The sequence below is a fragment of the Canis aureus genome, chromosome 6 (assembly GCF_053574225.1).
Source record: "Canis aureus isolate CA01 chromosome 6, VMU_Caureus_v.1.0, whole genome shotgun sequence".
NCBI classification, from domain to species: Eukaryota; Metazoa; Chordata; class Mammalia; order Carnivora; family Canidae; genus Canis; species Canis aureus.
The window spans coordinates 30,597,668-30,625,608 of NC_135616.1; the positions used below are offsets into that span (position 1 = coordinate 30,597,668).

Genomic DNA, 27,941 nt, shown 5'->3' on the forward strand with positions numbered 1-27,941 from the left:
AATCTATTCAGATGTTTATATATATTCAACCTTTACCTTCCTATGTAATTTCTGGTGTTTTACTTTATTTCAGGTGGGTGAAAATACTGTTCTTCCCACTCAGTTTTTATGATCAATATGGTAAAGGCATATATTTCTAGAGGTATAAATTCCAGACTCTGAGTGTCCCATTTAATTTGACACAAATTCTATAAACTTTAGTTACCTGCTTTTCTAGCTTGGAGGAAATTAAAATTAGAAAATTCTAAGAAACTTTTCAGAAACATCGAATGAAACACAACTAACCTCAATCCAGGAAAACAAAAGTGTTTCCTGGGGGTAGGGGTGGGGCTGAAATGTTTTAAAATGCAGACAAGGACTGAATTTCATAATGTACGATTTTGTTTTGTGGATTTATTTATTAAAATAAATGGATTTTATATTTAAAGCATATGCAAGTCATTATTTGAAGCTACAAATGCTGATAAGACATAATCCATTTATTTACCCAAAGAAATTCAATTGGGAAATAAACCTAGACATAATACAGACACAATGAAGTGTTTGTGGGTATGCTGAGTATAGCCTTACTTTTGGAAGTGCTAATGGATGCAATCAGACTTGAGGTTCCTAATTCCAACCCAAGTTTTATGCCATGGGCCATTTTTATAATCAAGGTCTTACAATGGGTCTTGGATAAGGCAGCAGGAAAGTCAATGGTACGTAGAGGATAGGATATGAAGTGTCAGAATTTCATTGGTCTTAGTGACAAGAACTGCTCAAACATGACATGTAAGCTCAATGCAAGCAGAACAATGGGCAGAAGGCAATTATGTTGTTAGTAGGGATGCTGTGCAAGACTTCTCAGAGATTGTTCCTCACTTTTCTGGACCAAGAAATGATGAGGATGTCAAGGGGTGCTAGTTTGATGTCATTCCTTAAGTGGGAGTGTTGCCAGGGACTTATCTCTGGACATTAGTGAGCAGAACTGTTGTTTATATAGGTCCTGATTCCTATAAGTGAAGAACTCAAGAGGCACCTGGGTGACTCAGTCAGTTAAGTGGCCAACTCTTGATTTCAGCACAGGTCATGATCTCAGGGTTCTCGGATTAAGCCCCACATCTGGCTCTACAGTCAGCAGGGAGTCTGCTGGAGATTCTCTCTCTCCACTCCCCCTACCACTCCCCCTGGCCGTGAGAGCTCTCTCTCCTTCTCTAAAACAAATAAATCTTAAAAGAAAAAAAGAACTCATGTTTGATGGGCATGTGGAAGAAAGTTATGCAGATGCTAGATGCTAGATGCCCAGTTAAACAAGGAAAGTTTCTTTAAAGCAAAACCTCTACTGCAGTATCTTTTGTCCATCGTATTGAAAACTGTGAGAACAATAGTTGAATCTTAAATTCATGAACACATTGAAAAGGATTTTTTCAAAATAGAAAAAGGCAGGTGCATCTATGAAGAGGCTTATTTTGGTTCGGGCATCTCCTTACTTGGCATTTTTAGGGGTACAAACCGTATGGCATAAAGTAGTGTCTACAGGTAAGAAATGAATCAAGGAAACATGAGCAATGAGTCAGTTTATCTTATACCTGTCTAGGTTTTCCGTGGTACAAAGGTCATGAGCAGTTCCAGTAAAAAGTCATTTAATCAATGGTTATTAATTAGAAAGGAAGTGCCATAACTGGCTGGGAACCCATCAAAAAGTGTGGATTCGGTATTTAGAAAGGATCCTTTAGTAGGTGGAGTATAAAATTTGAATTTATTAAAAACGAACAGAAAACAAGAAAATAAAATCTCTCTCAATAAAACTGTTCTCCTCTTCCTCTAGATTTTATAATATTGTTACTAAAGTAGATGTGGTATAGTTCAGACTCTGTAAAGTCCATGTGCAGTGAGTGTCTCAAGGTGCAAAGGATTAATAATAATAAAGGAGAGGTCTATGAGAAAAACAGTTTTTAATTTGGGATGAAGGAAAAATCAGTGCGGTCCTGGTTGTGAGTTGTCACACATCCTGGAAAGAGTGATTGCAATACGGAGGAGATATTTTCTTTGTTTTCCTGTTTGTTTTTCTTTTGCTTGTGTGCATGCATATACACATACATATGCATGCAAATTCATGGCATAGAATCCCAGATAATTCTCTCCTTGTTTAGAATGTTCACTATTGAGCCAGTCTTGAACCAGTTTTAGTTTCTACCAGGATGTATCATCCTACTCATCACCAGGCCAATAAAATCTCACAGTTAGCTAGTCAGATAAATCCTTGTCTTTTTTGCATTAACTTAGAACTCTAAAAGGAGCACCTTATAGATAAGGGGGATACAGGTAATATGAGATTGCCTCATTAGAGCGCCATTAACGCATCTCCTACTACGGGGCTCTGTTAGGATGTCTTCTCAATCTTTTCAGTTACATCTGAGACAAGAGTGACTGGTTTTGTTCAGCCAATTTCCCACAAAGAGGAAGCAACGTGCTATTTTGGTGTGCTTTTTGTTTGTTTGCTTTTTTATTTTTCACTTTTCCAGAAATGTTGTTGTTTGCTTTATAAAAGTCAGTGCGTGTGCCAGCCCAAATAGGGTAAAAGCAGGCTGTCCGGAGGTGCAGAAGCTGAGTGGCAGACTAGCCCTCTTCACCAACTGAATCACTTACTCCAAGCACAAGCGATTCAATTTTGTGCCTCAGCAAAACTGCAGATTACTACATGCTGTAGACCAGTGGGTTTCAACCCTGGCTGCAAATTAGAATTCCCTAGGGAGGTACTTTTAAATATCGATGCTTAGCAACCCCCCACACCTGTGGAATGAAGCCAGATTCCTTCAGGTTGTGTCGCTGGGATGTGTGTGCCTGTGTGTGTGTGTGTGTGCGCATGCGTGTTTATATGTGTGTTCATGTGGACATCTCTGAGCATATGTCTGCATGTGTGTTTACATGTATATGTAGTAGGTATATATGTGTACAGGGCCAGGGTGCTTGGGATCCCAGAGGATTCTTATACACGTGAAGGAATCAGGGTTGAGAGTCAGAGATGTATAGGTCTTTATAACTCCTTGACCCAAATCTGAAACTATCAAATTTATGAATAAGGGAACACTATAACTTAATAAGAAATGAAGAATGCACGGTTAATAGTCTCTAAGAAAATAAAGTTACATAATGAGTATTTTTAATGACTAGATGACATCTTCATTTCTGCACAGAGAGACCAAAAGGGGACTTGAACCAAGGCTAAAGTTTTTCTGAAAATGTTCGCCTGTGTCCATCCTAATACCTGAAGACATTAAGAATCGGCACCCCCACACTCCACACCAATACCATACCACAGATAACCTTATCCTGAAAATGTTTTGAATTTGGAATGACAAATCATCATCACCTTAGCCTGAGAAATATTTTAGCAATAGATTTCAAATCACATACATTTAAGGCACAGTTTTTCACAGAATACTTACCTTTACTACATATTTATCTCGTATTTATACTTACACATACAACCTGTGTGCAAAGCTTGCTAACGAGCTGAGAGAGAATCTTTGCCCACGGAGCAATAAAAGAGAATCAGTTCTGGGTAAATTTGGATATCTTGTCTTCCAGGATCTTCTAATTCTTCCTATGTCCTACACAGCTTCTGTTCCAGGAGAGTTTTCCTTGGGCGGCTAACACCTTGCCTCAAGGTCATTATCACCTCTCAGTAGTTACAGGACTGCATTATGCACCTCGAAATGGCTCCTTAATTTGTTTATCTAAGTACAGCTTTTCTCCTTAACCTCAGAGTCTTTGTGTGGCTGTTCTTTATCAGGCCTGATATTCTCTGACGTCCTATAGCTGCAAGGAGAGTTATATATGTCAGAGAGGATCATGTCTCAATTCCACCTCAGCTGAACATTGGTTTCTCCCACGGAACACATTTCATCACCTACTTTGCAAATTTTATACCCTTCTGGAAACACTGGTATTCCACCTGCCTGCAGTGGACACTGCAAAGGTTCTAGTTTCACTTAGGAATCTATTTTAAGATCATCAAGTGATTGACCAATCTCTTTAATATTTAGAAACATGATTTCCACATCACCAGTAAGTGATGTAAACAGGAAATAGGAAATACTTTGCAAATTACCTTTGTGGTTACTTTGCCTTAAATAAAATGATCTTGTTCACGCAGACTCCATTCTGTGGAAAAGTCACCTCTCCCTCTATCACCATCCCTCCAAAAAAGCAAATTTGAGACAGAGCAGGCTGCCAGACTGCCACTTCTACTACTGTCTCCTCAGGCCACAGGCACAATATAGCTATGTAACTAGTTCACGTGTTTATATAAACACTTCAAAACACCCAATCAATCACTTCTTTCTAGCCAGCACTTTTCTTAGGGAAGTATATGCCCCTGACCTAGTGGAGACTCAATGTAACTCCTTTCTTTCATGAGCTCAGGGTTTAATGGGCCAAACACAACAATGGCACAGATGAGCAATTTCAAGGAGTTCTCATTATAACCAGGATCCGCGTTACAGAGATTCAGAGGACACATGTCAGAACACAACTCCTGCCTTTAAAGGTATTTTTTTTTTATACAAGTATTACAAACAACGAAGCACACAAGGCTGACAGCTTTCTAAAGGTCAAAAAAGGTTATGATTCTCCTTCTAACTGTAAAACTCAGTATAAGTAGAAATTTAAGTTTCTATCTTCCAGAATGTTAACTTCAGTAACAGTACATTCTATTAAAATCTACACAATAAACCAGTCCATAATCTCTGGTCTGGGAGAGTAAGATCAGAGACTTTCTGGACATATATCTCCTTTTAATTAAATCAATATATAAATATATTTTATATTATGTAGTGCTTTTCAAATGCTTCCATTTCTCAGTTGTTCCCTGTACATATGCCACCTCTATCCCCCTCCCTTGTTTCTTGCCGATTCTTCTATAATCAGTCTCCTTGTTTTTTACTGAAAACCACAAATGAGAGCTGGGATTAGTGAAGTGTGCTTTAAGACCAGGAAGCTCTATCAGGAAATACAATCTGTCCTCCACAGACACAATATCTGTGGAAACAAAACAAAAAATTCTTTACTGAATCAACACTAACCACAGCATAGCCTGCATGGGGGAAGCAGACACACATTATCACAAAGGCTAAGGAGCATAAAACCACTGAGCCTGCAGTTGCAGGGTCATAAAATCTTGTTTTCTATTTGAAAAGCATTTAATGCTGGACATTTTGAATGCCTCATCTCAGAGAAAGCCTGGGTACAAGGGACTGAATAATTACATCTTGCAAAAGATGGGGAGTCATCATGTCAAAGAAAGCAGATGGTCTCCCCATCATTCCAATACCCCAAATCCAAACAAGCTCAGTGCGTTTTGACAATCCGACAGTCGATAGAGAAAAAAGCATTTCACTCTTAATTCTAAATAGAAGCAAGGGCCTGAAGATGAACACAGGGCTCTTCCAGGAATCGAAATGTAAACTCCCATCTCCACTGGGGTTGAGGGGATGGGACCAGACTGCCCACCCAGAGTGTGCCATATCTATTGGTACTAAATAGAGCTTAACAAAATATTCCAAATGGATCGCAGAGTTCAGGCTCATTAGAGGCAGTATATCACTTTCCTGAGGAGAATAGTTGGAGGTTGGTATTTAGAATGCCTGTGAATTCGTTGGTGCGTGGGAAAGGTGTCCTAAAATATTACTAGAATTACCACCTGGAGTATGCATCAAATCAAAGATCAGTCTGTATTTAAGTTGGTTAAGTTGGTTAAGATCACCAGTTACACACAAGCATGTAGATTTGTAAAATTTCTCCTTCTGACAATTAGTCAACCTCTTAGAGATATTTCTCAGCACTCAAGTAAAGAATTAGGACTATTATCCAGAAACTCTAGGTTAACATTCTTGGTTCCAAATGAGGACCAAAATGATAAGTTAATTGAACTGTACTGGAAAGGACAGAGGATGAGAAAACGATGTTGGATTTGTCCTTTTGAAATTGCCATTTCAAGATTTAGAGGTGTGTGCCTCCATTTCCTAACATGGAAAGGAACTAATAACATCTGTTTCATCTACAGGTATTAAAATAATGAAAATAAAATGAAGAAGTGAAAGTTTGTAGCAAAAGCACAAAATGGCTGTTCAGTGTAAAACTGACACAGTCCTAATTTTAGGCTCCTTTTTTAATCTCTCACTTTCTTCCTAGGCAGAGGCATCCATGCCTGTGGCTCCTGCCACCGCAAAGATGCTGAGAAGTCCCAAGGCCTTTTCTAAGAAAGACTTATTTTTAAATACAAATATTCCACCCCTACTCCAGAGCCTCACTTTAATTTTAGCATCCTCACCTCCACCTCCATGCATCCATCAACCTGCCAGGCCACTGTCACTCTTACCTATGGCAGGAGGGAGATGGGACAGAGGGGAAAGGTTGTCATTACACACTAAATACAGTTTTATTTTATTTTGCCCTTGTTTACTTTTTTATTTGATTTTCTTATTCCCTAGAGGTAAAGGTTTGACATCACCTTTCAAGATAACGTAATTCACAAGAGCTGGAGTTCATAAGGGGACTCTTGGTTACATTAAGGTAAAACAAACATATTCTCAAATGAAGCACAATTTGTTTTGCATTTATCGTAAAACAGTGCCTTCATTCAGGCTGAGTTATATTGCTGAACATTTGTTTTTTACTTCGAGAAATTTGTTCATTTTCTGGGCCCAGATGCCATTCAGTAAAGACCTCAAAAATCTGTCTCTCCTGAAAGAAGGTTGACAGTAGACTCTGTCACAAGATAGTGAGGTGGGGTCTGGGCTGGGGATCCAGGAAGCACCCACACTGACTTCAATCCAACCTGTTTACCAAGGAATCTCATTCCACTTGAGTCTAAGATGAGATTATTTTATTTCTTTTAAACATTATCTCAAAACATGCTAGGTTGAAACCCCTCCTCCTCTCTCCAACCTTTTAACAACATTCTGGAAAGATCCTATTACTTTCCATCTATTTTAAATATCAAAATTGGTCAGTCCACATGAAAAGTTCCATCTCTCTCATATGATGCTGAATGCTTTCCTCTGCTTCTGCTGGCTTAAGGACTGGCTGGCACTTTTCAATTTCTTGCCATTGTCCTTTTCTTAAGGACTAGCTCCTCACAAATGAAGGACAAGGACAAAACAATGAAGGATAAGGACAAATGTCCTTTATCTTATCTTACTGGGCATAATTTTAATCCTTTTCTGCTGATATCGCCTGCTTTTCTGCCTACCTTTGACCCATCACCTATGATGGCCTGTGTGCGGCAGGTGTCCGTGCTATTCACACTCCTGGAGCCCAACTGTGTAATGCAAGGGACTAATACAGCCTCCAGATCAATTAGAACACTAGGCAGCCTGCATGCTCTCTCTGCCCTAGGTTCTCACTTACTTTTTGCAACATGGGACTGTTCATTCAGAGGACAGCTCTGTTGCTGCCACCTTCACTCTTGCTTCCACAGTGTTTTGCGGTGTCCGTTTGACCTAGAGGTAAGTCATCTTTGCCAAGCCAACTGATATGAGCCAAGCTTGCTACATTTACTCTGTCTGCCTCCTCTCTTCAGTTTACTTTTCTTCCACTGGGGTAGATAGTCATTTGACTACCTCTGAAGATATCCAACATAGAAATGAGATCTAGTCTCCCCCTCTCACCAGTATCTCTCATCTCTTCATTAGAGATTCTCTTGGGCCTCCATGCACACACTCCTCATGAAAATAGTGACTCTCCCCTCAATACAAAGCTCACTTACAGAGCCTGGGTGAGATGAAGACAGCAGGGTAGATATATATTGTAGGAGGGTCAGCTGTGCTAACTTTTAATAAACCCTGGGAAGCTCTATCCTCAGTTGTTAGTGGCTTTTTTAAGATGGTGGTTTTCTTACCACATTTTTTGTTTTCAGGTGTATAAAGTACTTACATCTCACATCAATTCTTTGGAGTCTGCACTCTGATACCTCTTGCTTCCTCACTAGTCCAGTTCCCATAAAGCAGCCAGAGAAGGCCCCTTAAATTCCACAATAACACCCAGCAAAATCAGGCACCTCCACCGCCTCTCTGAGGAATGTCACTTTAATTCTTCTTCTCTTTTTATGTTCTAATTATCTCTATATTTATATGAACATCACTCTCTCTAGATATGTAGATATAGATGCAGACACTTTTTGTTTCCCAAATTGCTTATTATGTACAGTTTGCTTTCTTGCCTCAAGCTCTCCTGCCTGGACTGTTCTTTTAGGAACCACTAGCCCACCACAAGCACCACTATTATTGGTTCACCTTAACCACGCCCTCTAGCTCCAGCCAAGGTAAGGTGCTCACAGGCAGCTAGGGATTAATGACCAGTGCCTGCCTTAGTCCCATTCATCTGTAAGTTTTCAGGTTAACGACACTCTTTAAGGTGCTTCTCTGTCTTTGTGATTAAGTTAGTTTGCCCCCTTTGCCCTTTTATAACTCTCATCATACTTGAAATTACTTGCTCACTGACTATGTTCTCTGTTAAATTATATGGTTCTTGAGGACAGGGGTCAATCTCATGGATCTATCTTGTTCACGGGTATATCCTTACTACCTAATGCATTTCCCTAACAGCTACTTATTTATTAAGTGAATTGATAAATGTATGGAGAATGGAAATACTTGTCATTAATTTTTATTAGATTTAGCAAATGATTGTTCAACCCTTCATTTGAATCTGCCCTTGGAGCTGTGAGGAACCTTATCGACTCTATCCTTCTCCACCTCTATTGATTTGGCTGCATATTCTTGGTTTCTATCCAGTCAGAGTCTGTTTGAGATTGCCACTGTATCCTCATTTCCATCTGTACTGAAGAGGCCGGTGAAAACACATATTTTTAAAATCAACAGAAAGTGAGTTTTACATATTTTTAAATTAGATCTCTTTGAAGTGAACATTTTTTTTTTTTAATGAAATAGTGCTTTGAGCTCCTAATGTCTTGTACATCTTAATTTTAGCACTGCCTACAGTGCATTTTTAAATGCTCTTTACAGGACAGTTTAAGTGGCCAAACCTAACATCAATCATTGTCTCTAAGACAAAATCTTAGTTTTTAAACTTTCCTCATATGTGTGCTTGTTTAGTTTTTAATGCTTAACTTATAATGAACCAGAATTTTTCTAATTGCTTCTGACTTAAAACAATGAAGTTCTAGAGAATGATTACCCTCAGCATATTTGTGCAGATGAAACATTGGCAGCACTCAAGAACCTTCTATCTGGTTCCCCATCACATTACGCTCATCTCTGGACCACACCACCACTGGCATAGTTAGTGCATCCTTCCACATTACATCACATTTCTTTGTTTTCTCTTTTCCTCTGGCATTTTTACTTAGCTAACCTGTCTGCTAATAGTACAAAGCCAAACCTTACTACTGAGGAGACTCAGAGGCCAAATACATCTTCCCCCTTATTTTATAGATCAGAGACCTAGATCCCCAGGACAATGTGATTCTCCTGTAGATCACAACTAGTCAAGGGAAGAGTCTTGGCTCTAATATGGGGCTTCTCATACCCAGGCGAGGGCTCTTTCTACTATAAAACACGTGCATATTAAGTCAAGTATTCTGGAAGTAATTTACCATATTTGTTAGCTAACTAAATTGCAGATTAAAGCTGAAGGACTTGAATCACTTTAGTTCAGATATTCAAATCCCACTAATCAGTAAATGAAGTACACACAACTGAGGACCAGAGATGGGGGAAAATACCCAATTATAAAAATATTTGTAGGGGCACCTGACTGGCCCAGTTGATAGAGCACTTGACTCTTGATCTCAGGGTTGTGAGTTCAATCCCTGTGTTGGGCATAGAGACTAAAAACACTGTAGATAGCACAACTGAATAATTTCGGGGAAATCAGACAAAATTTTAAAAAATAATAAATCTTTCACCCCACTTTTTTTTCAGTCTGTTGTGTTTTTGGTTTGATTTCACTTCAGAGTGTTCAACTCCCCTGCCCTCACTTGGTCTTCAGAGAAGCCATCAGAATGCAGCACCAGGCTTCTCCCCCTGTCTCTCTTGCAGCTGCAATCCCACAAAGGTAATCATTCCCCAACTGTCAGAGAAATCCCTCCTCCCAGAAACGGTAGCTGGGCGTCTTTCTCTGAAGTTTTGTGGTAGTGGTCAGCTGCTGTCACTAAGGATTAACTGGTCTCAGAATAACCAGAAACATAAATCAAAGTGGGAGCACAAAAGACAGATCCTCCTCACCAAGTCCACGAAGGAAAGGAAATGCGGCCTCTAGACTCTTTCATCTTCTCAGCCACACCCACACGTGGAGAGTCGGCTGCATTAGCACAGTCGTCTTCAAAGGCAGAGGACAGCAAAGCAAGAGGGGAGAAAAAAGAAAAAAAAAATCTTAATGACTAATTGGCAAACCATCTGTCTATATGTGTTATCTCCCTATGTTACCTTCACAATTTTCCTTTTTAAGTTCTCATTGATCTAAGCCTGAAGACATTAAAGGTTGTAATATATTCTGGTCTGCTCATCAGCAAAGTCATCCTAGTGTGTCAGGGCTGGGCAAGCCTGTCGTCCAAAGCCTAGGTTACCAATAAAGAAAACTGAAGGCCAATGGTTTAGATGACTTGGCCAGACTCCTGTATCTCCTTGGAGAAAGAGTCAGGGCTAATGATTCCATGTACTGAGTCCTTCCTCATACAGCCTTCTTGCTAGGACAATGTCTTATTAAAAAAATATCTTCCCTTTACCACATGGTACTTTATGCCTTTATTGCTGCCTTTTCCATCTTCCTAACTTCAGAGTGGAAGCCTTGGTTTCTACCTTCTTCCATCAAAACTTCCGATTAGAAAATGTTTTACATCTGTCTTTCACCACTTAAGATGAATGAGATTCCCCATGCCACCTTCCCTGAGGGTGTGTTCATGTTTAGTCACGTAATCTGAGTTCTGGAATGGAAAATTTTCATGCCTGTTAAAGGGTTTGTCATCAGGGCAGATTGTGGGAAGGGATGCGGGTGGGTTTTTTTTGACACTCTAGTCTCTGAGCTACTAATGTCTATGATTAGTAATAACAGAATTCACACATCACTTCCCTTTCAGAAACCCATGTAGGGGATCGGTTAGTAATTGTAAGATAGGCAAGTTCAGTTTCATAAGGTGATAGCCTGGAAGATCCCTCTAGGTTAGAACAGCATTCACCAGTGTAATGTAGAGTATTCCTACTTTTCCAGAGGACACGGTAAAAGGTTTCTCTATTTCTCATTCTCTCTTTTTTAAAATCTGAATAAATGTATCTTCAGTGTCATTGCTGTTGTGTGCATTTCAGGGTCTCTCTACTCTGCCTCAGACCTCCTGGGGACTCAGAAGAGGGAACATCTGTTTGTCTGTTTTACTCCCTTTTGCAGAACTTGCTAAATAGGGAAGAAGCTAAATTTTTAATGTTCCCGAAGCTCTGTGTGTGAAACGATGATATTGGGTTGCAATTGAAGAAGAGTTTTAAGACAGGCAATTTTATACCAACTTACATAATGCATGCCAAAGTGTGAGGCTGTTATGGAATCGCATCTGCAATTGTGAGCTGCATAATACAGCAATAGTATTTGAATATTATCAGATTGTAAATGGCGGAAATGCAGTATTAAGTGTTTGTGAGGAGTGAATTATGCCCTATTATATCACAGAGACCCTGGGAGCAGTGGAAGCAGCCGGTGAATGGCGGGTTTCTCTGATTTATTAACAGGGTTAGTTCACTGGGATTATGCTTATTTTTATGTGAGGCACCATTATCAGTTCTGAGGCTCTACTCTAAAGAGGACACACACAGAGAGGAGAGATAATAGTTGCATGCCTCCCCTCCTGCATGTCACAGCACCTGGAACATCGGCAATATTTGACTTTCTTTGGAAGCAAGTAAGAAACCTAGAGAAATACATAAAGAATGAAAACAAATCTCCACAAACTAGCAAGAGAGTTTGGGGAAAGCTGGAGATGTAGAAATGGAAATCTCAAGAGGGACATGATCACAGACTGCAAATACCTTCAAGGTAGCATTATAAATGAAGGTTGAAATTATTCACAGTCTCAGATGATGGTAGGAGTAGGTGCAGGGGCCTGGAGCTAAGGAAAAAGCAGCTTGGACCAGATAATAAGAAAAGTTTATAGCAGTAAGAATGACAGAGCAGAGAAATAGGTTCCCAAGAGTCATGGCAGATATTCAAGGAATAGGTTAGGTAAGACATTAACAGGACTGATGGGGTAAAGACAGCCAAATGGATGCAACAAGTGGGGTTTGGTGCTCCTGTTTCTGGAGATATTGCTGAAGTAGTAAATGCAAACATTTTCCCCACTGAATGCTGCTTTGACAATATTCCTAACAGAATCTGTACTCTTGTGTGCCAATGTCATATTTAAGAAGCAAAACCTCCAAGTGGATTGCCAGCTGGAAAGTCTCAATCAACAAATGTGATGACATTTTGTTCCCCTACAAGCATCCCCATCCTTGACTTTGAAACCTTTCCAGGAGAATGTAGGAATTAAAATAAGCTGATGGGTTCAAGAAAGCTTTATTGAAGGAGATGAGCTCTAAAGGACAGGGGATTTAAGGCACATTTTATACTCATTACTTGTAACATGGTCATTCAAAAAAAGAGTTGTGTTAGTAGTTGAAGATTGAAATAAGAAGGAGGGAAGATTGTTGTTCTAGAAGAGCATGCTTCCTGGATGCTCTAATTGTCTTCCAGGTAGATTCAGTAATAAATTGCAACATTTATAGCCAAGCAGCCACTTTAGGTTGTAGGATTGAAACATCAACTTTTCAAGGGTTGATGGTTGTTCCTAGCTGACAATTAGAAGGAATCATTATTTCAACAAGTGATACGAACAAGAAAGTTTTAGAGATATCTCTGTGTCAGTATATAGAGAGTCAGCTGTAACTCCTCCTCTGCAAATTCAAGAGGGCAGATGGCAACAACAACACAGCCTCCCTTTCAACATCACCAATTCAATAGTATCATTAGAAAATGAATCCACACTATACTGGAAGGCCAACTCCATTGGATGAGGAACCATGAATAATATCGAAAATATGGAAAGCAACCTGAGCCATACTACAGATTTCTACAAAAAATCAAAGCAGCTCAAAAACTGGTGTCAGAATCAGACTGGGACAAAAACAATTGCAAAGGAATTTGGTAGGGTGGCATAGTTCAGAACTTCTGCATCTCTCCTCACCTCCAAACCTCTGGCCAGATTGTGAACAGCAGTGGTGCCTGGACCCAGACAACCATAATAAATATGAGCTCCTGGGACACAAAGCAAGATAATGACTGAATGACTGCTAAAACTCTGGGTGAATAGGATGACCCCACACCTAGACCACCTTTCCTTTACTGTAATTCTACCCAGACATCAGTGTAAACTGCAGTGCTATGACCTGGCCCATACCCCACAAAGTCCATGCAAACAGACACAGCATCACCAGAAAGGTAACAGTGGACCCTAAGACAGAATTAAATATGCAACCAAGCATAACTTTGGGAGAACCACATCATGAAAGAAAGGCAGGAAACACAGCAAGTGGAAGAACATATACTCACAGAAATAGTGCATAAACAAACAAGATAGTAAAGGAGATATTATACATATCCTCTGAGAAACACAAGAGGATATTATGATTTTTTCAATCAATTTGAAAACTTGGAAAATGAAAATTTAATTCTTGAAGAAAAATGTGAAAATGAAAGTTGAATGGACTATTCACATGATAAAAAGTGATTTTTATTTTATTTTATTTTATTTTATTTTATTTTATTTTATTTTGCAGTGAGGTGTAATTGAGGAATTTTCCTAAGTCTGATGGAGTATATAGGACCAACACATGAGAGCACATGCAAAGACATTCGGATATATGTTCAGTACTGTTCTAGAAAAAGATAAAAGGAAAATGGAGGAGAAATAGGCAAAGACAACATTTTTTAAAATTTTTCAGGACTGAAAAAAGATCATTTTCTAGATTGAAAGAGCCCACCAAATATTGTGTGACCAAAACAAAAACAAAGAAAAGACTGCAGATAGAAATATTGTGAAATTCTAAAACTCCAATAAACAGAAGGCCCTTAGGGTGTCCTAAGAGAAAGAAAGAATATAAATGAGATTTCAAACAAAGCAACATAGCTTGACCTCAGAGTCTCATCAGTAACACTGGATGTATGAAGTCCATTTTCCACCAGATTCTTAGAGAAAATTATGTTGAACACTATTATTAATTTTTAGGGCAAAATATAGACATTTTCAGATTTTTTTTTGGACAATGGAAATTTTAGTATCCATAATTCAAGTCTGAAAGAATTATGAGCATACATTCTAACAAATAAAATAGATGAATCCTAGAGAAAATAATGGAATTTAAGCAACAGTAGTGAGCAAAGAAATCAATAAAATTTATTGCTAAATATAAATGAGCATTAATTATAAAATATTAACCTGAAAATGGCATATGATATTGATGTTATGTAACATCACTAAACACGAAGCAAAGAGTGACAGGGTTTTTTGTTTGTTTCATTATTCAAGGGCTTGAATATGATCTCATTTCTCCTCTTCTGAGCACGGGATAATAAGGAGATCCTTACTTCTGTGTCATCCTGCTACAGGTTTCATTCTATTTCATTTTTTTAGATGTTTCAAAACATTCATGTTTTACTCGTCTTTATATGTACCATAGCACAAGATTGATTATAAACTCCTTCAGGAAAGTGAGTTTATCCATATATTAATTTAATAGATAATAACTAGCATTATTACATATAGGTAATAACTATAATAATAATATACGTAGTAGATAATCATTAGGATTTTGAAAGTGCTAGTTAGATAAAGGATTTAGTATAGTTTGCTGTGCTGGCTGGTGCAGGATAATCAGAAAACAGAGACGATTATATTAAACCGATAATCATACAAACAAGTCATGATCTTATAAAATAATTTGGCACAGAAGAAAAGAGATCACTTAACAATACAAAAAAATACAGTTGCCTGTCTCTGTTAGCTGGGAGAATTGTCTATCACAGAGACTCACATACAAAAACCTAGACTTTATGAAAAATCCCAACTGAACCTGAGAAAGACTCTCAACTCTCAACTGCCACAAGAGCCCCTTGAAAATATCTGACACAGAATAAATTCACTTCCTTCAGTAAAGGTAAGAAAGAGAAACAAGCCAAGACTGACAGAAAGACATGACAAGGAAAATAGGGGAACGATAACTACCCAAAAAGTAGTGGCCAGGTGTAAATAAAAGGGAAAACCAAACATCTCACCATCAATGAAGAAAGATACTATGTCCAACTCTATTTTGAAACAAATAATAAAGTAGTAATAATAATAATACATTAAGGAAAGTATGGGGCAAGAGTAGGGGGATAGAGATCATGAGGCAAGATAGCTTAATAAATAGAATTTAAAAAGCCACAGAAATGTAGGTAATAATAGAAAGGAACACAGAATATAAGAACATCTATAGGACAAAGACATGAAAGATATAAGCAAAATAAAGTAGAAATAGAAAAATAACTTAAAAGGAAAAAAAGGCAGTAGATGGAGATTCAACCTACACATATTCACAGTCCTTAAAAGAAAAATAAAAAAAAAACAAAAAAAACATAAAAATCAAATATTGAAATATGTAACTTAAAGAAAACTGTCATTTAATTTAATTTAAAAATCATTATTTCTACTTATTAAAAAGTACAACCTATGCCAGGGAATCATCAGAATGATCAAGTTTGAAACACAGCAAGGTAAAGGCACTAGACTTAAAATATGGAAAAATAATCCATATCATGAGAAATAAGCCATAAACTTCTAAAAGGGGGAAACAAAGAAACAAGTAAAGTGGCCCATGAGTTCTCCACAGCCACTATCCATATAAGAAGACAGTAGGGCCACACCTACAAATTCCTTGAAGATAGAAAGTAACCTAAGGATTTTATATCTAGATCAAATTTCAATCAATTATAACATCAAGAGACAAATGGTTTTTAACATGCAAGAATTCAGGAAAGATTGTCTGCTTGAACTTAAGGATTCTACTTCAAGAACATAATTAGTTGAAACATCACTAAGAAGGCTACAGCAGAAATATTGGCCCTGTGTAATGCCTGTAGTTAACTGTGGACCTACAACTCAAACAAATCTGAGAATGAGGTGATGGGACAAAAAACAAAGCTATATGCATGAGAATATCGAAATTACACAACAACATAAATTGAAAAAAGAAAAGGATAAGTAGTGGGGAGACAGAATCTTATCGATGCAAAAGGTAAAAGCTTATCCAAGTAAAAAGCTTGTTTAAAATATAAAAGTAGGGATCCCTGGGTGGCGCAGCGGTTTAGCGCCTGCCTTTGGCCTAGGGCGCGATCCTGGAGACCCGGGATCGAATCCCACATCAGGCTCCTGGTGCATGGAGCCTGCTTCTCCCTCTGTCTATGTCTCTGCCTCTCTCTCTCTGTGTGACTATCATAAATTAAAAAACAAAAACAAACAAACAAACAAAAAATATATATATATAAAAGTAGATGCTAATCAAGAAAACAAAATTAGAGCAATCTGCAGATGAGAAGGAGAGATGCCCATAGTGAACTTTTAATATGCTAATACTTTGAGGCTAATATAAAGATAATAAGAAAAAAGATCCAACTTTTCTTAAATATCTAATTAACACATTTTTTAAAGTAGCACAGATGGGCTTCTGGGTGTCACAGTCAGTTGAATGTTGGACTCTTGGTTTTGGCTTGGTGGTGAGTGATCCCATGGTTGTAGGATTGAGCCCCAAGTCGGGTTCCCCATTGTCTGCTTGAGTTTCTCTCCCTCCCTCTCCCTCTGCCCCTACCCCTGGGTTCTCTCTCTCTCTCTCTCTCTCCACAAATAAATAAATATTTCTAAAAAGGAAAAGTAGCACAGAAAACTACATAAATGGGCTATCTAAAGATAGATATTAAGCCCATAAATGTATATCATATCAATAAATTCAAATTGGTTAAACTCACCTCATAAAATGTGATCAAATGATCACAAAGCAAAATCTCACCCCCATTAAATCCATGATATAGAGAAACCACCACCACATACATACACACACATATAAAAGGAATTCCAAAATATTGAAAATTTAAAAATTGACAAAAATCCTCTAGAAAAACTCTAAGAAAAAGAGAACAAAAGGTCATGATCTTAATATCATACAGGTTTAAGCTGTGACCAAAAATCCCCCAAAAGGTAGAAAAATCACTTTTAACTCCTAAAGAGTAAAATTCACAACAAAAATATAACCAATATAAATATTTATACTCCAAATAGTATAACACAAACTCCTAGACATTACACCAGAACATGCTAGGAGAAATGAGTAAAAACATATTAATGGTGGACTTTGTCACCTTATTCAGCATAGTCAAAGAGGTAATCTGGGGAAAGTTTCATAAAGAGTTTGTTTACAAGGTCAAGGTATAGGAAAACCACTAGAATCCCAGGAATTGCCAGAATCGCAGGGCTCATAACAAGCTTTGACTAGCCCCAGCCTTAAAGTAGCAAGAGATGTAAGCCATTTTCAATATATGAAGGCAGAGACTTCCAGGTAACTAACCCAAAGTCCAGTAGCTTCCTCCTAAGATTTCCCCCCAAATAAGACAAAACATGATGATGTTGAAAATTAATGCACAAATGTAGTATGTTGTGAAAAATGTTATATATTATTGTAAAAATCTTGAATGTTGTGACAAAGTAGAAATAGTGCATTTAATAATGGGAAAAGATGGGAGAGAAACAAACAAAAAATAGAATAAGCTCCTTGTTGTATAGGTTCTAGATGGGAATTTTTTCATACAGAAAAATATTAATCAGAAAATAGGAGTCTAAGAACTTTAAAAAAAGTAGAAATACAAAAGTTACCACTAGAATAAAAATACAAACCTTCCTAAATACAATTTAAAAATCTTATAAGTAATAGAATAAAAATATATATCCCGCAAAGAAAGAAACCCAGTAAATTATGGTAGGGTTGAAATCAAACATATCAGTCATTTTGATGAATATCGCTGGACTCAAATGATCTAATAAAAGATACATATTCAGTCCTATTCAGTTCCCAAAACAAGACCCTACTATAGGCACCACGAAAGAGAGCCTAAGGTCAAGAATCTCAGAAACACTGAAAATGAAGGAGTAGACAGAGGTGTACAAAGGAAGTGGAAGCAGCGAGAGCAGTAATAGCAATCATGATATCAAAAAATCTAGAGTTCAGGACTCTTGGGTGGCTCAGTTGGTTGAATGTCTGCCTTTGGTTCAGGTCATGATATCAGGGTCTTGGGATAGAGACTCGAGCAGGCTCCCTACTCAATAACAGAATCTGCTTCTCCCTCTCACTTTCTCTCTGTAATCTCTTTCTCAAATAAATAAATAAAATCTTTAACAAAGAAATCTAGAATCCAAAACCCAAACCATTAAATGTGAAAAAGAACACTTTTAAATGCCAAAAGCCACTTAATAGTCAAGATATAATGTATATGGATATTTATGCAACAAAGAACACAATGACCACCTTTGTGAAACAAAAAGCATAGGACATACCAAGACCCAGATAGAAACACTAATCATAAGATACACTTGCACATCACTCTAGAAAAAGTAGACACAATAAAGCAAGATACAGAGAGTTTTAGAAATATAATCAATGAGACAGACCTTATAAATATATATTAAACTTTACACCCCAATAAAGCAAATATATTCTTTCTTAAGCACCCATGGCACGTGGACCGAAACAGGTCATAAACTGAGTTATAGAGAAAATGTTGGAAATTTCCATAAAGTAGAAATATAAACAACACTCTGATATCTATGAAATAAAGCTAGACATTATCAACAATGAAACACAAAACCAAATGCCCTGCCACCTGGAAAATTTTAAAGCTTTCTATGAATCAAGTCTTTAGAGAAAAGGGGGCATGCAAACTGAAATTGTGACTTTTTATGAAAAAGAATGGCAATGAAAATACTATGCACCCAAACATATGGAATGCATTCAGAGCAGAGATCAGAGGAAAATTCATAGCATTAAACCCTTTTATCAGTAAAAATGAAAGAATTATGACAACTGACATAAATTCCCAGTTCAAAACAATGGAAAAAGAACAACAAACCAAGCACAGAGAAAACACAAGGAAGGAAAGAATAAAAATGAAAGGAGAAATTAAGGAAGGGAATAGAGAAACAGATCCAACGAATAAATCAAAATCCTGTTTTTTAAAAATAATTCACAAAATAGACAAACCACTAGTTACCCTTCTTAAAATAAAGGAAGAAAACAAAAATATACAAGATAAGACATGAGGAAGGGGGCACAACCATTGAAACAAATTTTTGAACATCACCAGAGACTATATTACAGACTTTTATGCAAAAATATTTGCAAGCCTGGATGCAATGGTGTTCAGGAATAACATATGTGATGCCTGAAGGATTTGGGAGCATTATGACCAAGAAAGATGCTGTTAAATACAACAAATATACATGAGGGAATAAACTGAAGGCAGAGTACTGTCCTCTAGAATTCTTTTTCTGAAATATGAATATATAAATGTATGTTAATCAAGGAAGTTGTCACAAGCTCATACCTATCATCCCTCCTCCTGCCTCCCGCCCCAATCAAACACTATAATCAACATCTAGCCCATAATCCAATCTGACTTCTGAATATCTATCTCTTTGACCCTCTGCATGCTGCACAATAGCCCTACATTCTCCCTTCACCTTTTGTACCGCGAGATGGATGAATGAACACAGGGGCTCTTGTGGGGAAGTCCTACTGAAGGATGGGATGGATTCACCTTGCAAATATGCAAAGCATTAATGACCACTTATGTGAAATTCCCCAAAGGCTGTTCATTAAGCCCAAATCAGGCTTCCTGTTGTGGCTCCTCTGAAAGAGATGACAGGCCACTGTGTCCTAGAAATGGGACTCCCACTGGGAGGGAAGGACATTCAAACTGACTCTGTGCCCTCAGGGTAGGTGTCCCATGAAAGGCCCCATGAGGGGGCTTGACTTTCACATCTGAGTGGTATGAATATATTTGCCTGTCATTTCCATGTTAGTCAGCGTACAGAAGCCTAATTACCACTTTCTAAAGCTACCGTATAATAGTGAAAGTCATTAATAATTGATGAAAAGCTATTGACCAAAATGAAGTGAGTCTTTGAATATAACTAATAATTATTAAACCTTTACTAATATTTACTGAGCATTTACTGTGTGCCAGACATTCTAAATGTTTTATTTCTATTGTCTCATTCAATCTTCACAATAGTTTTATGAGGAAGCTGAAACACAATTTGTATTTGTCCATTCCATGCCTTCAAGGAGATGACAGGTTTTTATCTAATAGGATAATCAGGGCCCCTCCAAGTGTGATTTGTGATTCAATCTGACATCCTGATAATGATTATTTTTTTCTAAAATTTTGTATCATCATTATTTAAAGGGATTCCATGGAATTTGGAAACAGGTTGCAGTGACCTTGGTTACCCTGAGCACACATTATAGGACGTGGCACTGCTGATACATGTTTCTAAAAGGGTGGATATTTGGCAACGCAGTCCACCTTCAACAGATTAGTGATGACTTTGTTTTCTTATTCTCCTATTAAAAATACCATGCCTTATGAAAGACAAATATTCCCTGTCCAAGAAGCAAGAACAAACACAAGAGTCTTCCCAGTTCTAATTCTAAGGAGAGCAGGACAATGGAGGCTCCCTAACCATGAATTTGTTAATTTTCGTGATTCCAGGTAAAAAGTGAAAGAGGGCGTCATTCATTTCTGATCTTTATAAGAAAGACATAGAGCAGATATTTGAAACTCTTAGCCCAATTTAGTATTGAAAAAACTTTTCATCATTGCTCATGCACACTTTTTATCTCCCACACAGTTTATCATAATGTGTCTTGTTAGTGAAAAACTGGAACAAAGTAAGCCTTGTATGTGATCAATTATTTTTGGTGTGTGTTTTCCCCAATACTCAGTAAGTCTTTATTTTGACCTTATACACACCTATACATTTTGTAAGAGAAGGCCTATTACTTATAGTCTGGAAGAAGGTGGAAAAATGATGTACGTCATCCTCAAGTGCATGCAAGCGAGGCCAACAAGAATTTCCCGCTATTTATTAGATCTTAAGATTCTGTTTTGGTTAGCTCCAAAACAACTATGGCACTTAGAGAGGTTCCCAAACTGACTGTGTCTTGGTACAAGTTTATTAGAAACAATGATAAGACCAGATGTGAAGCATCTCTTGATATTTCAGTGACATCTCTGGTTGGAGACCCACCATTTTGCAATATAAGACAGAGTGTGGTGTTACAGCCTGGCTCTTTTCCTAATACCTATGTGACTTGAGTAAGCTATTAAATCTTATTATAGTGCAATGATACCCACCTTACCTGGCATTATGTTATAGGAATTAAATGAGCTAATATCTGTTATGTATTCAGCACAGTGCCCAATGTGAATGTGTGTGTAAGTAGGTCTATACTTAAAAATCAATAGTGAGATAATACTAGTTTCTAAAGGATGAGTGAAACTTGGGGAAAACTCAGAAATCCTAAACACCAGGGACTTTTGTCATTACAAAAAACCTTAACCACAGAGTATGTGTGATTGGGGGTTGCGGGGAGCTGCTGAATTAAATGGTTCCATACATCCTGCTGCATGGACTTGTTCATCCTTGGCAACAAACAGAAGACATGTGTAGTGGTGTCTGATGTACACTTAGAGTCCCAGTCCCAGTGTACAAATTCCTTTTCTTGCTTTTGATGGATCTCAGTCCATGCACATAACAATTGTCTCCCTTGGTTTTGCTCTTTCCTGATCATTCATGTTTACAGTTGCAGTTACAGAAAATAGCACATCTCATTTTGTTATCCTTTTTATGATTACAGCTAATAAAGGTGATTTTTTTTCATTTTTCTTTCCACACATAATATAAAAGGCAGAAGGAATTGTGATGACTGTTTAACCACAGGCAGTGTGAGTGTGTATGTGTGTATACGTGCAGGTGTGTGCATGTGCATGCATGTGTCTGTGAATATGTTTGTTAAGGTTGAGGAGAGCACAATGTAAAAAAATGAGCAAGGAAGGAATTTGGTGGCAGCATAAAATTCAAGTCCATATAATCCTGAATCCATATAATAGAGTCAGTATAATACTGAGCTCTCTTTGGTCCACATCCAAATCTGAGAGTTGAGACACCTTCATCAGAGCAATCTTTTAGCATGAACAGCTTCATCAGAGCTATAGTCCCTGGATACTCTGGGATCCAGGGTACTCTCACAGCATACTATTCCAGTGAAGGAATTTCTTGGGAGACAAAAATCCTGTTTTTAAGGCAGAATCATTTCTGCCTTAATATCTGCTGTTCATGCTATATCCTTTTGGTTTCATCAAAACACTTTTCCCTGGGCAAAAAGTGCCTCCAGAGTTTATTTTCATTTTTCAGCAACCATGGGAGTATTTGCTCACGTAGTCCTGGCCTAAGACTCAATTCTTCTCTTTTATTCGTTAGCCGAATGGAGCTTCAAGAAATATGTACCTCTTCAAGGTCTTTGTGAACTGGGCCAGTGATTCTAAAACTTTATTATGCATAAGAATCAGTGGTGAAATTTGTTAAGATTCCAAATCTGGTTTAGGAAAGATAGAATCATGCCTGAGATGCTACATTTCCAACAATATTCCAGGTGGTACTGAGGATGCTGCTGATCCCAGGACTATACATTAACTTACAACACTCTAACCCAGAAATGGACAAACTTTTTCTATAAAAGCAAAGACAATAAATATTTTAGGCTATAGCTATTCAACTCTGCTTATTGTAGCACAAAGGAAACCATGGATAATACATAACCAAATGGGTAGGCTTTATTCCAATAAAACTTGAATTCTGAAATTTGAATTTCATGTAATTTTCACATGTCAGTAAATAATAATTTTTCTTTGGAATTTTTTTTCAGCTATTTAAAAATATAAAACACACTCTCAGCTTAGGGGTCATACAAAAGCAGTCAGTGGGGTCGGATGTGACCTATGGGCCAAACTTGCCAAGGAGTATTGTCTAGATCGAGTGATCTAGACAGAATTCTTGTCCTGTAACTAGAACTTAACACCTTATCTATTACAAAGAGATAAACATTCTCTTTGCCTCCTAGTTTAGAAAGTAAAAAATTCTTAGTGAAGTTTGTATTCTTACTGAAAGAAAATCCTTTCATTTATAGGCCTGACTTGAGTCTGCTACCCTAAAGCTTGAACGATCTAGTTCTATTTCATAGGCAGAGTGAGCAGATATACCTCTTTACTCAGGTACTTTAGGTTTATTCATGGTTTGTTGACTCACTCTAAGATTGGGATTTATTTTACCATCAATCTGGGAAAAAGATAGAAATGTCATATCTTTTGCTAAGTCTCTAGTAACATCTCAGCCTGAAATTATTAGAAATCAAACTAATTAGACAATCAAGCCCAATGGTAGAATTTAATTTCCCCCCTCCAAGGGCCAGTAGATTCAGAAAGAATCTGCAAAACAAATCTATTTTGGGGAAGACCTTCTCCAACTTTTCCAATGTTTTTATCCCTATCAGTACAAAGAAAATGATGTGTGTGCCCAGGGCTCTGGGATCTAAACTTAACTGGCCCATAGCAAGTGTGAAATTTCTTTGAAGTCTCCATTTTATCTTATAAATTCATGCATGTCTTGCATTTTATGCATATCTTGCATTTTATTCCATAAAACATATTGGTGTTTGTTGTACTATAAAGATGTTTAAAATTACTTCTCAGTTCACTTAAATTTGTATGCTAAAAATTGAGAGCCCCAGGAAGTTGGCCAATGTTTACTCTAACGATTCATATAGTCTCTCTGACACACCTGTATATGTATACTAGTGTGAGAAGTATAAAGTTAGCAGGAGTCCCCCCTTCTCCCTGGAATGTTGTTAGACCCACGTGCCAAAACTTTTCAGCCTCTATCTACCCACCGCCAAGACCCCTGTCATGTGACCTAAGAATGTTTATATTCCAAAGTTTATCCTAGTTAGTTGACACCATATAAGGTTTGCTTTAGCATGATTGCTGTTTGAACTTTATTTTTTCTGCTCATGTTCTGTTCACAGGCTTATTTTGAGTCTTCAGATCAAATTAGCAATAGAGGAGCTTTAATATCTGTAATAAGCCTACATGTAAATGCAATGGATCAGAATGACTTGCTTTGTGTCAATGACCCTAACCCCGATCCATACTCTGTCTCTACAGGTCTGTAATTTATTTTATACCGTGTTTTATTATAAATATATGTATATGTTTAATTCATGCATTTTATTAAGTAGATAAAGTTGGAAATCAGTGGTCTGATGATGTTTTCATCTGTTTATCTTTCCTCATCTTCTTCATGGAAATCCTTCATTCAAAGCACTGAAATCCTAAAACTGAAAATCAAGATCAAATCCACCACTAAAAATGCTGGCCTACTTTTCAAGTTTCCATTTCTTCAAGTAACGAGGTATTGGAGAAAACATGGAAGGAATTTGCTTTCTACCAAGTATTATTTAACACAATTTCCACAAAAATACTACAGAATTTCCACGCAGAATACTAAATGTTTTTGGTATTCTTAATTGGCTTGAGGATACATATCATTACTATGCTGGGCCTAGTAGAGCTCAAAGAATGTCCTTTAACATGACTATTGGAAATCACAAGAAGGGAACAAGAGGAGAAGATGATGTTCCATTACTACTGGTGGCAATATCCCTAGGTTATGTGATCTAGGAAATATTAACTGAGTAGTTTAGATAGAAGTAATAATCTTCTTTCCACCTTCAATGTGAAGCATGATTGTTCCAGCTGATGAATTGTTAGAGTCTAGTAGAATTTGAAGGAAAGGCAAGGCAACATTTGGTTGAAAGGCTGGTGATCTCAGTGGTGTCAATAGAGTGAGTCACATTTACAAATTTATGCACCAGATTGTTGAGTTTGAGAGTGAGTGCCTCCTTAAATTTTGCACCTTAGATGATTCATTTCTCTCACCCTTGTTCCAGTCCTGATCTTAAGATACCTTCTAAGTTATAAGCCTCTATATGAGAAAAGAAACAGACGGTATGTCTTAAACTATTTAGCCAGGCCCTCTGTGCATGGATAAAAAGAGTCTCAATTTTCACAACTGCAATACAGTTGTCTTATCATGGTTCTACCAAATGAATGGACCTACTTGCCAGTCCTCTTACACAATTTTTCCTTTCTTGTCTCTCGACTTTTGTTCCTGAGCTATCTTCCTGACCTTTGAAACCGTATATATTCATAAGACAAAGATCCTATTTGTTACTACTTTTTCCAAAATTACTTCCCTAGAGTGGGCAGTGTCTTGTGCCACCCAGCATTAATCCTCCCTCCCAGATTTCAGAGCTTCTTGTCCCAGATGCTAAGACAGTTGATAATTGACAGAGTCTATCTGAGATCTCCCTTTGAGAAATTGCCCTTGTCCAAGAAAGCCATTTCAACCAAGTCTCCTATTCTTCCCAGAAACATCTCACATCCAATCACTGGCTGTGCAGGAGTTTAAGTCTGGCATCTTGCTCCAAGTCAAGACAATTTTGAAGGGCCATCCTAGCTATAGATTCCTCCATAACCTCAGACCTACGATATGAATTCATTATGGCCCAATTTGTCCTTCTGCTTAATCTTGCTTTTTTTTTTTTTTTTGGCTACCTAACAGATATGGATCCAAAAATGCTTATACTAAATTTTCAGCATGCAAATTTCTATCTCAGAGTCTGTTTCCTAAGGAATCCTCACCAGTTATGGTTGGTTTAAGAATGGTCCAAAAAAGTACATTAAAAAAATGGAATTTTAGAGTAAAATCACCCACTAGCTGACTAGCAATGAGGACACAATTACTGATTGGAGATAGAGCACTGACAGTCTCTATATACAGTAACAGTGAAATTTTTAGTAATTTCATTGGTACTAAGATTGACTAGGATAGTGATGGAAGAAAATGCATAGCCTAAGATAATGTATCATCCTGTTGATAATTTGGGGGGAGATAATAATTCTAAGCAGAACAGAATTGGAAGGCTACTGTTAAGGGCAATAGATGATTTGGTGAAAATCAGTGAAAAGTGGAAAATAATTAATTATCTATTAAAGGCTAAGGATGAAAATCAGAGGACCCTCTTGATAGTCAATAAAAGGGCTCATTTCCTGCAGAGAGAGGGTCAAGAAAGTTGCAAATCAGGCCCAGGTCTTAAGCAGAATTGTGAAAGAATTCCAGAGAAAGGCAATTTTGCAAAACCTGAAAGTCTGGTATGCCGAAGTCAGGGTTCTATTTGAGAAAGAGACATGGGAAGAGGACATCTGTTCATTTGCATTGGCACGTTCATAAATTGTAAATATCCAGAATCCCCTGACTTCTCTGGGTCTATAAAAAGTGGCCTAGACCTCCTCATTAACAGCTAGTGTCCTCTTCCCTGCCCCCCACCTTTGGTTGAAAAAAACAAAAGTCTCTTCCTTGAAACACCAACACACGGGGCATACAAACCTTCAGGATTTACCTCCCCTTTCTTCCTGGTCACTAGACCAAGAATTGAAAACTATAGAATTATTGTATGTCTGCTTATTTTTTGCATATAGAATTTTATTAAATTTTGTGAAAGGTGTAAACTATCTCTGTCCCATACAAATACCACTCCTTCTTTCTGATAGGAATAGAAAATAATCCACATACCATATACCTGATCAAAGCTAAGCCCAGCAGCTGCAAGGGGGAATATTGCATTACTGAGTTTGACTTTGAGTCCAAAATCCTCCTCTAGGATCTCTCTGGCCTCTCTAAGATCCAGATCATGCAATAAAAAGAGAGAGATAAGAGGACCACGACCCTGCAGACTTTAGATCATTAAGGTTAGCAAATATCTCCCACACTGATATAATAACACTCTTGATTGACCATCTTACCTTAGGGAAGGGCAGTACAAGAGGTTGTCACATGCCCTTCACTACCATGAGAGTCTTTATCCTCGAGTCAAGGATGTAATTTGGTTATTCTTCCAACAACCAAGTATATTTCAAGTATATATTTGAGTACTGGAGTTATAACCATTGACGGGTCCATGTATGCAAGGGACCTGCTGTGAGCCAAATCTAAGCCAATATTCAATTTACTACTGGCCCTCTTTCAACCCAACTATAACAGCACTGAGGGCTGAGTGTCTGGTTATTGATGACAAATAATATCTTATGATCAAGAACCTCAAAAATGTTTGTGTCTGTGCTTTCCATCAGTGTCCCTTCCATCATTTACTTGAGCAACTGGCCATAGATTATTTTTGGTAAGAATTCCAGAATCATTACCACATAGACTTGCTGTGGTACTACAATGTCCTTTCTGCTAGGAATCCTGTCTCCTTTTCAAACAATAGGTACAAGGTCTGAAAACTGAGTTAAATTTAGAAATTGGCAGAATTATGATTCTTTAATTGGGTAATTGTCCTTAGCTTCCTGATTTTACATTCTTGATTTCTTTGTTTATAAATTGAGAAATACCCTTGTTAATAGCCTGTTTATCTTGTTGCAAGGGATGTCCTATTAACCAACTGTAGCTTTTTGCGGATCAACAATACTTTCCTCAGTTACCATACCTACTTTGCTTCTCATCACATTTTTGCTTACATCAATCTGTTACTTTTTTCTTTGGAAACAGCACAACCACTAGAGAATGCCTCAGTTTCATTTATGAGGCAACTTTGAGGCAATATATCATCAATTTTATCAAACTAACTACGGACCATTTCCATGTTTTGCCAAAATCAACTTTTAAGATAATATTGGTATTATTCCTTTTATTTGCATCGACATTGCTCTCTTTA

General features: G+C 37.6%; 1 long non-coding RNA gene across 2 annotated transcripts in view; it reads right to left on the minus strand.

The window, feature by feature from the left end:
- Positions 1 to 27,941, minus strand: part of LOC144315673 (uncharacterized) — a 314,745-nt gene that overhangs the window by 54,508 nt on the left and 232,296 nt on the right. For both annotated transcript variants that reach the window (XR_013381417.1, XR_013381418.1), the window contains exon 3: positions 10,230 to 10,323. This is a non-coding gene — a long non-coding RNA (uncharacterized LOC144315673). The remainder of the gene's footprint in view (positions 1 to 10,229; positions 10,324 to 27,941) is intronic.